This window comes from Crocodylus siamensis, chromosome 1, assembly GCF_052110815.1.
Source record: "Crocodylus siamensis isolate JL-2025a chromosome 1, ASM5211081v1, whole genome shotgun sequence".
NCBI classification, from domain to species: Eukaryota; Metazoa; Chordata; order Crocodylia; family Crocodylidae; genus Crocodylus; species Crocodylus siamensis.
In genome coordinates, this window is record NC_143395.1 from 386,357,216 (window position 1) to 386,370,198 (window position 12,983).

Sequence of the window (12,983 nt, forward strand, 5' to 3'; positions counted from 1 at the left end):
GCACAAGGCAGGTCCGCAGGTGACCTACACTTCACCTCGGACATCTGGAGCAGCCGGGTGGAGATCATGTGTACCTCTCCCTCACAGGGCACTGGTTCATAGATTTCATAGATTTCATAGACATTAGGGCTGGAAGGGACCTCGGGAGATCATTGAGTCCAGCCCCCTGCCCAAAGGGCAGGAAGTCAGCTGGGGTCATAGGATCCCAGCAAGATAAGCATCCAATTTACTCTTGAAGGTGCTCAATGTAGGTGCTTGAACCACCTCCACTGGCAGACTGTTTCAGACCTTGGGGGCTCGGAAAGTAAAGAAATTCTTCCTTATGTCCAGCCTGAAACGGTCTTGCAGGAGTTTGTGACTGTTCGACCTCGTCATCCCTTGGGGCGCTCTGGTGAACAGACGTTCCCCCAGATCCTGGTGGTCACCCCGATAAACTTATAGGTGGCCATCAGATCACCCCTGAGCCTACGCTTTTTCAGGCTAAAGAGTCCCATGGCTCTCAGCCTGTCATCGTAAGATCTGTTTTCCTGACCTCTGATCATGCGCGTGGCTCTCCTCTGGACTCTCTCAAGCTTCTCCACATCGTTTTTGAATTGTGGAGACCAAAACTGGACGCAGTACTCCAGCTGCGGCCTCACCAAGGCCAAGTACAAGGGGAGAATGACGTCCCGGGATTTGCTCGAGAAGCATCTATGGATGCACGCCAGCATTTTGGTCGCTTTACTAGCCGCAGCATCGCATTGCGGGCTCATGTTCATCTTGTGGTCAATGATGACCCCCAAGTCTTTTTCTTCTGTAGTGCTAACCAACGTAGCACTGCCGAGCCTATAAGGAAGCTGCAGGTTTTTCCTCCCAAGGTGGAGAACCTTGCATTTTTCGGTGTTAAACACCATGAGGTTCTCGTCTGCCCATTTGCTGAGCTTGTCCAGGTCAGCCTGGATCAGCCGCCTATCTTCTGGCATGGATGCTTTGCCCCAAAGTTTGGTGTCATCAGTGAACTTGGCCAGTCCACTCCTGACTCCAATGTCCACATCGTTAATGAAGATGTTGAACAGTATGGGTCCCAGGACAGAGCCTTGAGGGACCCCACTGGTCACAGGGCATCACGATGAGTGACTGCCATCAATCACAACCCTCTGGGTCCGACCACGAAGCCAATTTCCCAGCCAGCGGATCGTGGTGGAGCCAAGGCCACAACTGGGCAGTTTGGCCAAGAGGTGATCATGGGATACCAGATCAAAAGCTTTTTTGAAGTCAAGATATATGACATCAATCTCTTCTCCCTTGTCCAGGTGATAGGTCACCTGGTCATAGAAGGAAATGAGATTGGTCAAACAAGACCTACCCGCAACAAACCCATGCTGGCTATCCCTTAGAATGTTAGCCTGGGCCAATCCATCAAGGATGGCCTCCTTAATAAACTTTTCTAAGATCTTCCCCAGGATAGAAGTCAGGCTAATGGGCCTGTAGTTAGCCGGATCCACTCTCCTCCCTTTCTTGAAGATCGGCACCACATTGGCCTTCTTCCAGTCTTCGGGCACTACACCAGAGCGCCAGGAGTTTTCAAAGATCCATGCCAGGGGCTGGGCTATGACGCTCGCCAGCTCCTTGAGTACCCTGGGGTGCAGATTGTCAGGGCCAGCTGACTTGAAGGTATCCAGCTTCTCAAGGTGTTCCTTCATGAGGTCAGCATTGATGGAGGGCAGGGGATCCCACTCACCCAGATTTCCCTGTCCCATAGCAGGCATGGGCATCCCGTGTGACTGATGAAAGACTGACACAAAGTACCTATTTAATAGGTTGGCTTTTTCCTGGGCGTCAGTTGTCAGTTGCCCCATTTGGTTTAGCAGGGGTCCAACATTGCCCTTGCTTTTCCTCCGCCTCCCCACATATCTGAAAAAGGACTTTTTGTTGTCCTTGATGCCTGAAGCTAGTTGGAGTTCAGTTGCAGCCTTGGCTTTCCTGGTTTGGTCCCTGCAGGACCGGACCAGCGCGGTGTAATCCTCCTTGGAGGTGAATCCCGTCTTTCATCCTTTGTAGGCTTTCCTTTTTAACCACAGTAGGTCCGCTAGGTCCCTGTAGAGCCAGGGGGGCTGCTGTGCCTTCTTGCTGCCTTTCCTCCGTGTTGGAATAGATTTAGCTTGTGCATTGAGGATCGCTTCCTTGAGAAGCAACCACTCTTCTTGAACTCCCAACTCCCTGGGGTCATGGTCCTTGAGGGCCTGACTGACTAGCCTCTTGAGCTTGTCAAAGTCAGCTTTTCTGAAGTCAAGGACTTCTGTGTTGCTGACTGACTTGCCAGCTTTACGGCGGATGGTGAAGGTGATCAGCTCGTGGTCGCTGTCACCCAACTTCCCATCAATCACTAGGTCGCCGATTAGGTCGTCCCCCGTAGCCAGTACCAGGTCAAGCAGCGCTTTGCCTCTCGTTGGCCCATAGACTTCTTGAGTCAGGTAGAGGTCATCCACGCACGAGAGAAAGCTTTGTGCCCGCTCAGATTTAGCTGAGTGATCTTCCCACGAGATGTCCGGGTAATTGAAGTCACCCATGACAACCAAGGTGCTGGAGCAAGCGGCCTCAGTCAGTTCCCGGGCGAACTCCTGGTCAAGCTCGGGACTTTGAGTGGGAGGTCTGTAGTAGACTCCCACCGTTGTGTCCCCTGTGCCGAATTCCCCACGAATTTTTACCCAGAGGGTCTCTAGCTGTCCATGCCGGTTGCCAACATCAGCTTGCAGGGACATGTAGCTTTCCTTCACATAGAGAGCTACACCCCCGCCCCTTTTGTCAACACGATCCCTCCTGTATAGGGTATAGCCCTCTATACCCGTGGTCCAGTCATGGGTGGAGTCCCACCAGGTCTCCGTTATCCCAATGACATCATATTTCTTTGCACTGAGCAGGAGGATGAGCTCGTCCTGCTTGTTGCCCAGGCTCCTGGCATTAGTGTACAGGCAGGCAAGTGTGCCCTTGGGGGCTCTTGCCTTGCCCACAGATTGTGCCAGGGCTGGGGCAGGGGTGGGCTCCCTTAAGTGCCCCCTTAAGTGCCTTGGTCCACTGGCTTTGCAAGGGCCGTTCTGGTGGGGCCAGTCAGGCCATTGGTGGGCTCTCCTTCACGCCAAGGTGATGGATGAGTCCCACACAGCAGCAGAGGTAAGGGGGGCCATGAACCACATGGTGCAGGGGTGGCTGGGTGTTGGGCAGGCTGCGCTCACCTGCGGCTTCATGGTCACCAACAATGGGGCCAATATGGTCAAGGCAGTCCGTGATGCCAACTTTGCTGGTATTCGCTGTGTGGCACACAATTTACATCTGATTGTGAGGGATGCCTTGGAGGGGGACAGGGCTGCCGGTGATGGCACCAGCAACACCAGCAGGCTCATTTCCAGATGCAGGAAGGTGGCAGGCTACTTACACCGGAGCATCAAGGGAGACAAGATGCTGTGGGACAAACAAGCAGAGCTAAATGTCCTGCAGCACAGACTCATCCAGGATGTGGAGACTCAGTGGGACTCCACATACCTGTTGCTCAAGAGGCTGGTGGAGCAACAGAAGGCCATCCATGAGCTGGCCTTGCTTGGGAAGACTGGGATCAGCGGCCCCCTGACTAAAGCTGAGTGGGATGCCATCTCCCAGATCTTACTGGTCCTCAAGCCCTTCCTCGAGGCCACTGAGACCCTCAGTGCTGCTGATGCCTTCCTCAGCAAGGTGGTCCCCATAGTGAAAGAGCTCTGCAGCCAAATGGAGAGCTTCCTGGGGGCCAATGTTCCTGGCTGGGGCAGGCCGCTTTCACCAGATGTGCAGGCACTGGTGAGGCGGCTGAAGGAGGGCCTTAGGAAAAGGCTTGAACCCTTGGGGTCCGACACAGTGAATATGCTGGCTGCCATCTGTGACCCAAGGGTGAAGGGCACCATATGTGGCAGCAAGACACTGAGTCACTGGAGGGAGGACACAGCTTTAAATGTTTTTCTACATATCTTAAGATACCAGGCAGCTCATGAATGCTGAGATGCTGGGGCAGATGGAGCATCCCACAGGAGCGTGGGGGGCTCCCCACATGCTTGGCAGCAGACCCGGAAGTGGACCACTTCTTGCCCACTTCTGGGTTCACTGCTGAGCACTTGGGGGAGCCCCCTGCACTCCTGTGGGATGCTCCATCCGCCCCAGCATCTCAGCATTCACGAGCTGCCTGGTACCTTGAGGTATGTAGAAAAAACATTTAAAGCTGTGTCTAGGTCCAAATCCCTGAATCTTTCTGAATTGCTCCTGATTGATTTGGAGGGTTCCAATTCAATTCAGGGAGATTAAAGGGTCTCCTGATTTGATTAGGATTTGGAGATTCGGCCACTGAATCGGGCTGAATCTCCACCGAATCAAATCAGGGACTGGAGCTTTGCACAGCCATACCAGTTACCTGGGTTGCTTTATACGTGCCACCAAATGTCCAGCAGGGGATGTAGACAAAACAAGCAGTCATTTTAACAGCTCTAACAGATACAGACCCTCATATCCCAAACAAAGTTTTTTCCCCTTCTCTTTGCTGCTCCAAAGCTCAATTACCTAAGCTCCTTTTCATGTGAAGTCAGGGTGACCCTTAATTCAGGCCATGTCATATGCAATACCTATGAGTCCTTTCATGAGTAGAGCATCAATAATCATGTAATCTCTTTGCACTTCAAAACAAATAACCCCCCAAAAAACAATGGCACTAGTAGGTATGAGCATTGTAACTCACAGCACGCAGGGTGGCACCCTAGAGACTAATTAATTCACATGCATCAGCTTTTGTAGGTGGTAGCCTACTTTGTCAGATACTATGAATTCCTGATGAAGTAGGCTGTCAAACCAAATTAGTCTCTAGGGTGCCACCCTGCCCTGTCTTTTGCCTGACTTTAGACTAACAGGGCTAACTACTTCTCCCTATTTAACTCACATAAGTGAAATTGGCCAGAGCTGGCCTTTCCTCTTCTCTCCAATAGAGGGAGCAGAGAGCCTCCATCTCCCTAAATCTTCTAGCCCTAGAGTTTACATATGCCTGATGATGATGAGCAGTGAGCTTTGTACAAGCCTTTTAATTCTTCAGGAGAGGACCTGGAACAAGCCACTAAAACTGAGGTCAAATTTCACTTTCAACAAGCTGTGCTCAATTTACTGTAAACACAAGTGTCACCAAAGTTAATAGCAGTCTTGTCTGCAACTGATAAATGTTTCAGAGCAGTAATGTGTCAAGCAGTAGGCATGTCTACATGTGCTATTGGGGGGCATCAATAAACTGTGGTGCATATTGTGAAGGAATTTATTGCTTCTAGGTGTGCTATTTGAATGTGTACTCAGTACTGCAGCACATTGAACCAAGTCAAAGTAGTCTTGACTGGCAGGAGGACTTGGGGGTCAGCCTGCCAGCCTGGGCTGCTCTGACCCGACTCAATATGTTGCAGAGGGGCTGGCTGGGGCATGAGGGTGCTCCAGTGCAGGGTTAGCTAGCAGGCAGCCCCTGCACTGAAGCACCCTCATGTCCCAGCCAGCCACGTCAGTGTCTACACATGCACTGCTGTGAAGTAAAAAATGCCAAAGCAGGCTAAGACTTGTACATACAAATACTGCCCTGCTTTAGAGTTTATTAGTTTCCTGTGGCCTGGTAGGGCTGCACGTGTAGATGCAAGACGTTTACTGCAGAGCTAATCTGCCTACTCTGCAGTAAATGTCTCAGGTAGACACACCCAGTGATATCTTTCTTTTTCAATTCAGTGGTACATTGCCACATATTGCATGATGTTCCTTTTATATATTACCATCCAGAGTCATAACTAGTAAATGTTGTGTCTTGGGCAAAGGCAAAGGCAGTCACCTTTCTCCCTCTTTAGCAAGAGATCTGTTGTGCCTGCATGTCCAATTTCATCATCATTTCAAGAAAGTATTTTAAAGAAAGAGTTGGGGAATTGGCCTGTGTCTGAGGTTTGTAGTTGATTTCCCAGCTCTGCTGCTCGCTTTCTATAGAACACTGGACAAGTCCCATAAGGTATTTAAATGCCTAACTCCTATTTAGTCACCTAAATTCCCACTGAAATCATGAGAATTTAGGCACCTGACCTACATACTTTTCTGTATCTGATACTTTTCTATGCCTCAATCCTATAGAATGGGAAGTATAAAAATAATCTTTCCTGTTGCCCACTCCTTGTCTGTTTAGTTGACAAGCTTTTGGGGCAGAAGTCATCTCTTACTAGGTATTCATGCAGTGTTTGTTCCAACAGGCGTCTAATTGCACAATAATTTCCATTTGCTCTGGGAACAATTACTGCCTCAGACTATTTCATACAATTTGTTAGCGATGGTTTAGACAGGAATGTCCCTGCCATGAGCAGGGGGTCGGACTACATGATCTTCCGAGGTCCCCTCCAGCTCTTTTTTCTATGATTTTATTAATTTTGCTCAGTAGATTACCACTGCTAAATAATGAAGTTATTTAAGTTAGTCTCTTCATGAAAGGCCTGGAAGAAAAGAACAGGTTTTACTGCTACTTCCTTTCAACTTTCAGCTTCTATGAGGAATTGGAAGCTCTTCCTAACTCTTTAGTTCAGTGTTAAATATTTCTACTGCCACCTTCTGTAACAGTATGAAACATCAAGTCAGTTCATTTAAATTAGCATATTATACCTGCTGTGGGAGCTCACTGAACAGTCATGCTGTGCTCAGCTGTAGTAATAACTGCCCTCTCTTCTCCTTCAGATAAGAAGCGGCCTTGGCAATTACAACAGTAACAGCACTTAGCACAGTTTAAAATGATACGCAAATAATACAGAATAAAACATTTTTTTTATTCAAATAAAAAAGAATGGAACTCTTAAAAGTTCTATTCTCTTCTATTTTAAACCATAAGGAGAGTGGTAACTCCCAAACACAAGAATGATCTCCTTATTAAGCCTCTGCATCAGTAATTCTCAACCTTCTTAGATTCAAGGCACAACTCCTTAACCTCAAGGCACCCCTCTGAAAGGGGTGCCTTGAGGTTCTTAGTTTTTGCTCATTTTTTTTTATTACAGAAAAGCAATAGAGCAGTTCTTCTGATGGAAAGATCTCAGAAAGACTACAAAAGGTCAGAATGTCTTTAACACTATAAATTCACATTTGAAATCTCTTGAGTTTATCTTGTGAATCATCTTTGCACACCTAACAGTGTTAACGTTGTGTGGCACTTTGCAGCAGCCTTGAAAGGATTTCAAAGCACCCCAGGTGCCATATCACCCTGGTGGAGAGTCACTGCCCTATATTGTTCCAGCATAACATTGCCATGTAGAAAAGCTGTTTTCTTCTGGATCTGCTCCAATCTGGTTTCTGACCTTTCTACTGTGCAGTCTATTTCTCTGATGCCATCCCCATAGCTCCTCTGTCCTCAGCACATCTCCATTCCTGAGCTTTTGTGGCCCATTATGTACCACAGAATCTGGGTTCTGCACAGGGTTAGCTTCCTTACTCCATTATGAACATGAGAAAATGTGAAATGTCTGAGGCTATAAATGGCCACATCCAACAGATGTGCTGGACCCCTGAAGTGCTCTAACCATTTGCTGGGGGTTTTATTTCAAGAGGCACTACTTGTCCAATCAGCTGAACAGGATGCTGATGAATTCCACTTGATTGGAGAAGTAAAAGTTGCAGTAAAAAATTAGAATCATAGGGCTGAAGGGAACCCCGAAGGATCATCGGGTCCTGCCCTCTGTATGAGCAGGAAAGACATCTGGGGTCAGAGGGTCAGTTGAGCGGTTTGTCCTCAAATCAGCCACCTGTGCTAGATTAAGTGTGTTGTGAACTACCCGGGTAGGAATAAGCCAGATTCCACTGTAACTGGTTACTCTTCCTAGTTCTCCAATGACCCCTTTAGGGTTTCTCTCAGTGGTTCCTCATCCTTGCCTCTCTTGCTCTCTGTTGGCCTTCACAGAGTATCTTTGGTGACCTCCTCCTTTCCTTCCAGACTGCATTGCTTGGGGGCCTCATTCACTTTTATGGCTTGAGGTATTATTTTTATGTAAAAACAGCCAACTCTACTACTCTGTTCCTTCTCTCACCTCTTCTAGTTGGTTCTATACTTGCAACAAGTCAGTTTTCTCTGTGACTCTCTCTCTCTAACTTCTATTTGATCACCAGCTCAGAAACTGACACATGGGAACATTACTTACCAGTACTTATGTAGATCAGAGTCCCACCTCTTCTGTTTGAGAAGAAATGTTCCATATAATTCCAGGCAGCTAGCATTATGAGTGCACCTAATGGAAGTGAAGAGGCACAAAATACAGTGGCTTGTTTTCAGTACTATTCAGTTCTTGGCTCCTTCCTTCTGGCTTCATTCAGATGAGAGCCTAATGTAGGATGGACAGTGATGGGACAGAGAGAGAAGGAGCAAGAAGTATTTAATGCAAGAAAGAAGACAGTGACAAAGAAAATTAGTGGTAAGTAATCGTCTCTGGGAAAACATCTTCTCCTAGCCTAAAAAATGTTCCTGAAAGCTAGTAAAAGTGGTGAGCAGTCAGAAGACAAAAATGCATCTCTTTGAAAGATCTATAGGATCTGCTGGCCAAAAGCATCTAAAAAGTAGAAACATAATTTCACCCAATAACAAGTGATAGCATGAAGAGAAAGCTGAATCACCCCTCCCTATATGTACCCCTAGGCAAGAACTCTCCTAATAAAATATCTTGTCTCATGGGAAGATACTTTGACATTAAGAGGAGTTTGCTTTACAGTTTGTAAGTTTGGTTATTTCAGTCTCTCATTCAAGAGGGGATGGATGATCTTGAGGTTTAGAGCTTTTTTCATAGGACTATGAAAAACAAAACCTGGCCACGTCTACACAAAATGCTGACTGTGCGCACGGTAGCATAGTTTCATAGTTTCTAGGGTTGGAAGGGACCTGAACAGATCATCAAGTCTGACCCCCCTGCCCTGTACTGGAATGAATGCTGGGATCATAATACCTCAGCCAGATATCTATCCAACCTCCTCTTGAAGACCCCCAAGGTAGGGTAGAGCACCACCTCACTTGGAAGCCCATTCCAGAGCCTGGCAGCAATAACCCTAAAGTAATGACTCCTGATATCAAGCCTGAACTTACTTTCAACCAATCTGTGTCCATTATTCCTCGTTATCCCAGGTGGTGCCTGGGGGAACAGGGCCTCGCCTATTTTCCACTGGTCCCCCCGGTGAGTTTATAGATGGCCACCAGATCCCCTCTCAGCCTTCTCTTGTGGAGGCTGAATAGATTCAGCCCCTTTAGTCTATCTTCATATAGCCTGGCCTGATGCCCCCTGAGCATGTGAGTGGCCCTCCTCTGGACCCTCTCCAGGTTAGGCACATCCCTCTTGAAGTGCAGTACCCAGAACTGGACGCAGTACTCGAACTGCATGCAGCCTGACCAATACCGCACAGAGGGGAAGGATCACCTCCCTGGACCTGCTTGTGATGCATCTGTACATGCACAACAAGGTGCGGCTAGCCTTACTGACCGCTTCCTTGCATTGGCAGCTCATGTTCATCCTGGGGTCAGCAATGACTCCAAGATCCCTTTCAGCCACTGTGTTGGTAAGAAGGGCGTTCCCCAGCCTATAGGTGTGTTGCTGGTTCCTTCTGCCTAGATGCAGCACCTTGTACTTGTCTGTGTTGAATTCCATCTTCTTCTCATCTACCCACCTCTGTAACTGGTCTAGATCTAGTTGGATTTTGTCCCTTCCCTCCAGTGTGCCCACTTCTCCCCACATCTTTGTGTCTTCAGTAAATTTGGACAGCGTGCTTTTCACACCCACCTCCAAGTCACTGATAAAGATGTTGAATAGCACAGGCTCCAGGACCGAGACCTGGGGAACTCCACTGCCCACATCCCTCCAGGTCAAAAACAAACAGTCCATGACCACTCTCTGGGTATGACCATCGAGACAATTTGCCACTCATCTGATTGTGTAGGCATCAGTGCCACAGTTGCCTAGTTTTTTTTTTTATGAGAATGGGGTGAGAAACAGTGTCAAAGGCCTTCTTGAAGTCCAGATGGATGACATCCACCTCAACGCCCACATCCAAGGACTTTGTGACCTGGTTGTAAAAGGAAACAAGGCTAGTCAGGCAGGATCTGCCCACAATGAACCCATGTTGGTTGCCTAAGCATTACCTCCCATGCTGGGCCCCCACAGATGTGTCGCTTGATAATTTTCTCAAAGGTCTTCCCAAGGACTGAGGTGAAACTAGCTGTCCTATAGTTACCCAGGTCCTCCTTTCTCCCTTTCTTGTATATGGGGACCACATTGGCCCTTTTCCAGTCCTCTGGGACCTGGCCCGAGTACCATGAGTACTCATACAGCCGTGCCGGGGCCCTGCTATGACCTCTGCCAATTTCCTCAGTATCCTTGGATGAAGAGCACCCAGACCTGCTGATTTACACATGTCCAGCTTCTCCAAGAGTTCCCTAACTAGATTCTCCCAGACCCTAGGCATGGCATCGTGTCCCCTACCCTGTCCTTAATCCTAGTGGGGGAGTTGTCCTGGTTCCTGCTCAGAAATATGGAGGCAAAGAACTCGTTGAAGAGATCAGCTTTTTCCTTTGCTGCAATCACCAGATTTCCAAGCCTGTCCTGTAGGGGCCCCATGTTACCTGGTGCCTTCTTCTTACTCCCTATGTATTTAAAAAAGAACTTTTTGTTATCCTTAATTCTGGTCACCAGCCCTAGTTCCGTCTCTGCCTTGGCCTTCCTAACCGCTTTGCTGCAATCACGCAAAGTGTGACAAGATGCTACTGCACAGTAGTAATGAGCTACCGCTCAGTCAGCATCACATAAAAGCTGTTTGGTGATACTACTGTGCAGTAGCTTTGGTTACTTGTATAAACAAGTACTAAGTGACCATGCAGTAATTACTGTGCAGCCAGCACCTTGTGTAAATGTGGCCACTGAGGCTGGAATAGTAGAAAAGTCTGAATCCAATATTTATAGCATTTAAGCCATACTTAATATCCAACACATACCACTTTCTCGGATAAAGTGAAACCAGATCACGGGAGACACAGGAAAAAATTGACATGCAACTTCTGTGCAACCTTAGAAAGAAGCTCTCAATAAGTGCAAAACCACCTTGCCCAGACAAATCTTCAGGTAAGCTAGAACAGGGGTATCAATGATCCATCCAATGGGCCAAATCTTGTCCACAGAGCCATTTCATTTGGCCCACGGGGCTCCTACAGGGTGTAGGAATTTGAGGCAGGGTGGGCAAGGACAGGCCCCGCCGTTGAATTTTTGGCTATGGAGCCTCACTGGAAACATACATTGGTGGTGGGAGGAAAGATGGATGGGAGAGACACGCCTGGGCCAGGGGTTAGCGAGGAGTTAGTTAGGGTACTTCTGGAGAGGCTGGACGTGTTCAAGTCCGCTGGTCCGGACGATCTTCACCCTAGGGTTCTACAGGAACTGGCCGAGGTCATTGCGGGACCCCTGGCGCGGCTCTATGAGCACTCGTGGTGCTCTGGTGAGGTGCCGGAGGACTGGAAGAGGGCCAATGTGGTCCCTATCTTCAAAAAGGGAAAAAAAGAGGACCCGGGAAATTACAGGCCAGTTAGTCTTACCTCAATCCCGGGTAAGCTCTTTGAAAAAATTATCCTGGCACACATCCAGGAGGGCCTTGCGGGGGAATGCATGCTCAGGGGCAACCAACATGGGTTCATCAGTGGCAGGTCTTGTCAGACCAATCTGGTGGCCTTTTACGATCAGGTCACCAAATCATTAGACGCAGGGGTTGCTGTGGATGTAGTCTTTCTGGACTTCCGGAAGGCTTTCGACACTGTCTCTCACCCTGTCCTCATCAAAAAGCTGGGAGACTGTGGTGTCGATGCCCACACAGTCAAATGGGTCGCCAACTGGTTGGAGGGCCGCACCCAGAGGGTGGTAGTGGATGGGTTCTTCTCGACCTGGAAGGACGTGGGCAGTGGGGTTCCGCAGGGCTCGGTCCTTGGGCCCGCACTGTTCAACATCTTCATCAGTGACTTGGATGAGGGGGTAGAAAGCACCCTGTTCAAGTTTGCTGATGACACTAAGATGTGGGGGGATGTGGGTGCACTAGAAGGGTGCAATAGGCTACAAGCTGACCTTGACAGGTTGCAACGGTGGGCGGATGAGAATAGGATGGGGTTTAACACTGATAAGTGCAAGGTGTTGCACATGGGGAGGAAGAACCGGCACCACACTTACAGGTTGGGGAACTCCCCTCTTGCCAGCACGGAGACGGAAAAGGATCTTGGAGTCGTCATTGACTCCACGATGAACATGGGCCGGCAGTGTGGGGAGGCAGTCAAGAAGGCCAACCGTACCCTGTCATGCATCCACAGATGCATCTCGAGCAGGTCCAGGGAGGTGATCCTCCCCCTCTATGCGGCACTGGTCAGGCCGCAGCTGGAGTACTGCGTCCAGTTCTGGGCGCCACACTTCAAGAGGGACGTGGACGATATGGAAAGAGTTCAGAGAAGGGCCACTCGTATGATCAGGGGTCAGCAGGGCAGGCCTTATGAGGAGAGGCTACGGGACCTGAACCTGTTTAGCCTCCACAAGAGAAGGTTAAGGGGGGACCTTGTGGCCTGCTACAAACTGGTCAGGGGGGACCAGCAGGTATTGGGGGAGTCCCTGTTCCCCCGTGCGCTGCCAGGAGTGACCAGGAATAACGGTCACAAGCTGGCGGAGGGTAAGTTTAGATTAGATATTAGGAGGCGCTACTTCACAGTCAGGGCGGCTAGGGCCTGGAACCGGCTTCCAGGGGAAGTGGTGCAGGCTCCTAGCCTGGGGATTTTTAAAAGGAAGTTAGATGAGCACCTTGCCGGGGTCATCTGACCCCAGTGCTCTTTCCTGCCAAGGCAGGGGGTCGGACTAGATGATCTACCTAGGTCCCTTCCGACTCTAGCTACTATGAAACTATGAAACTAACTCCCACATTACTGCTTGTCCCATCACAGCTCCTTACTC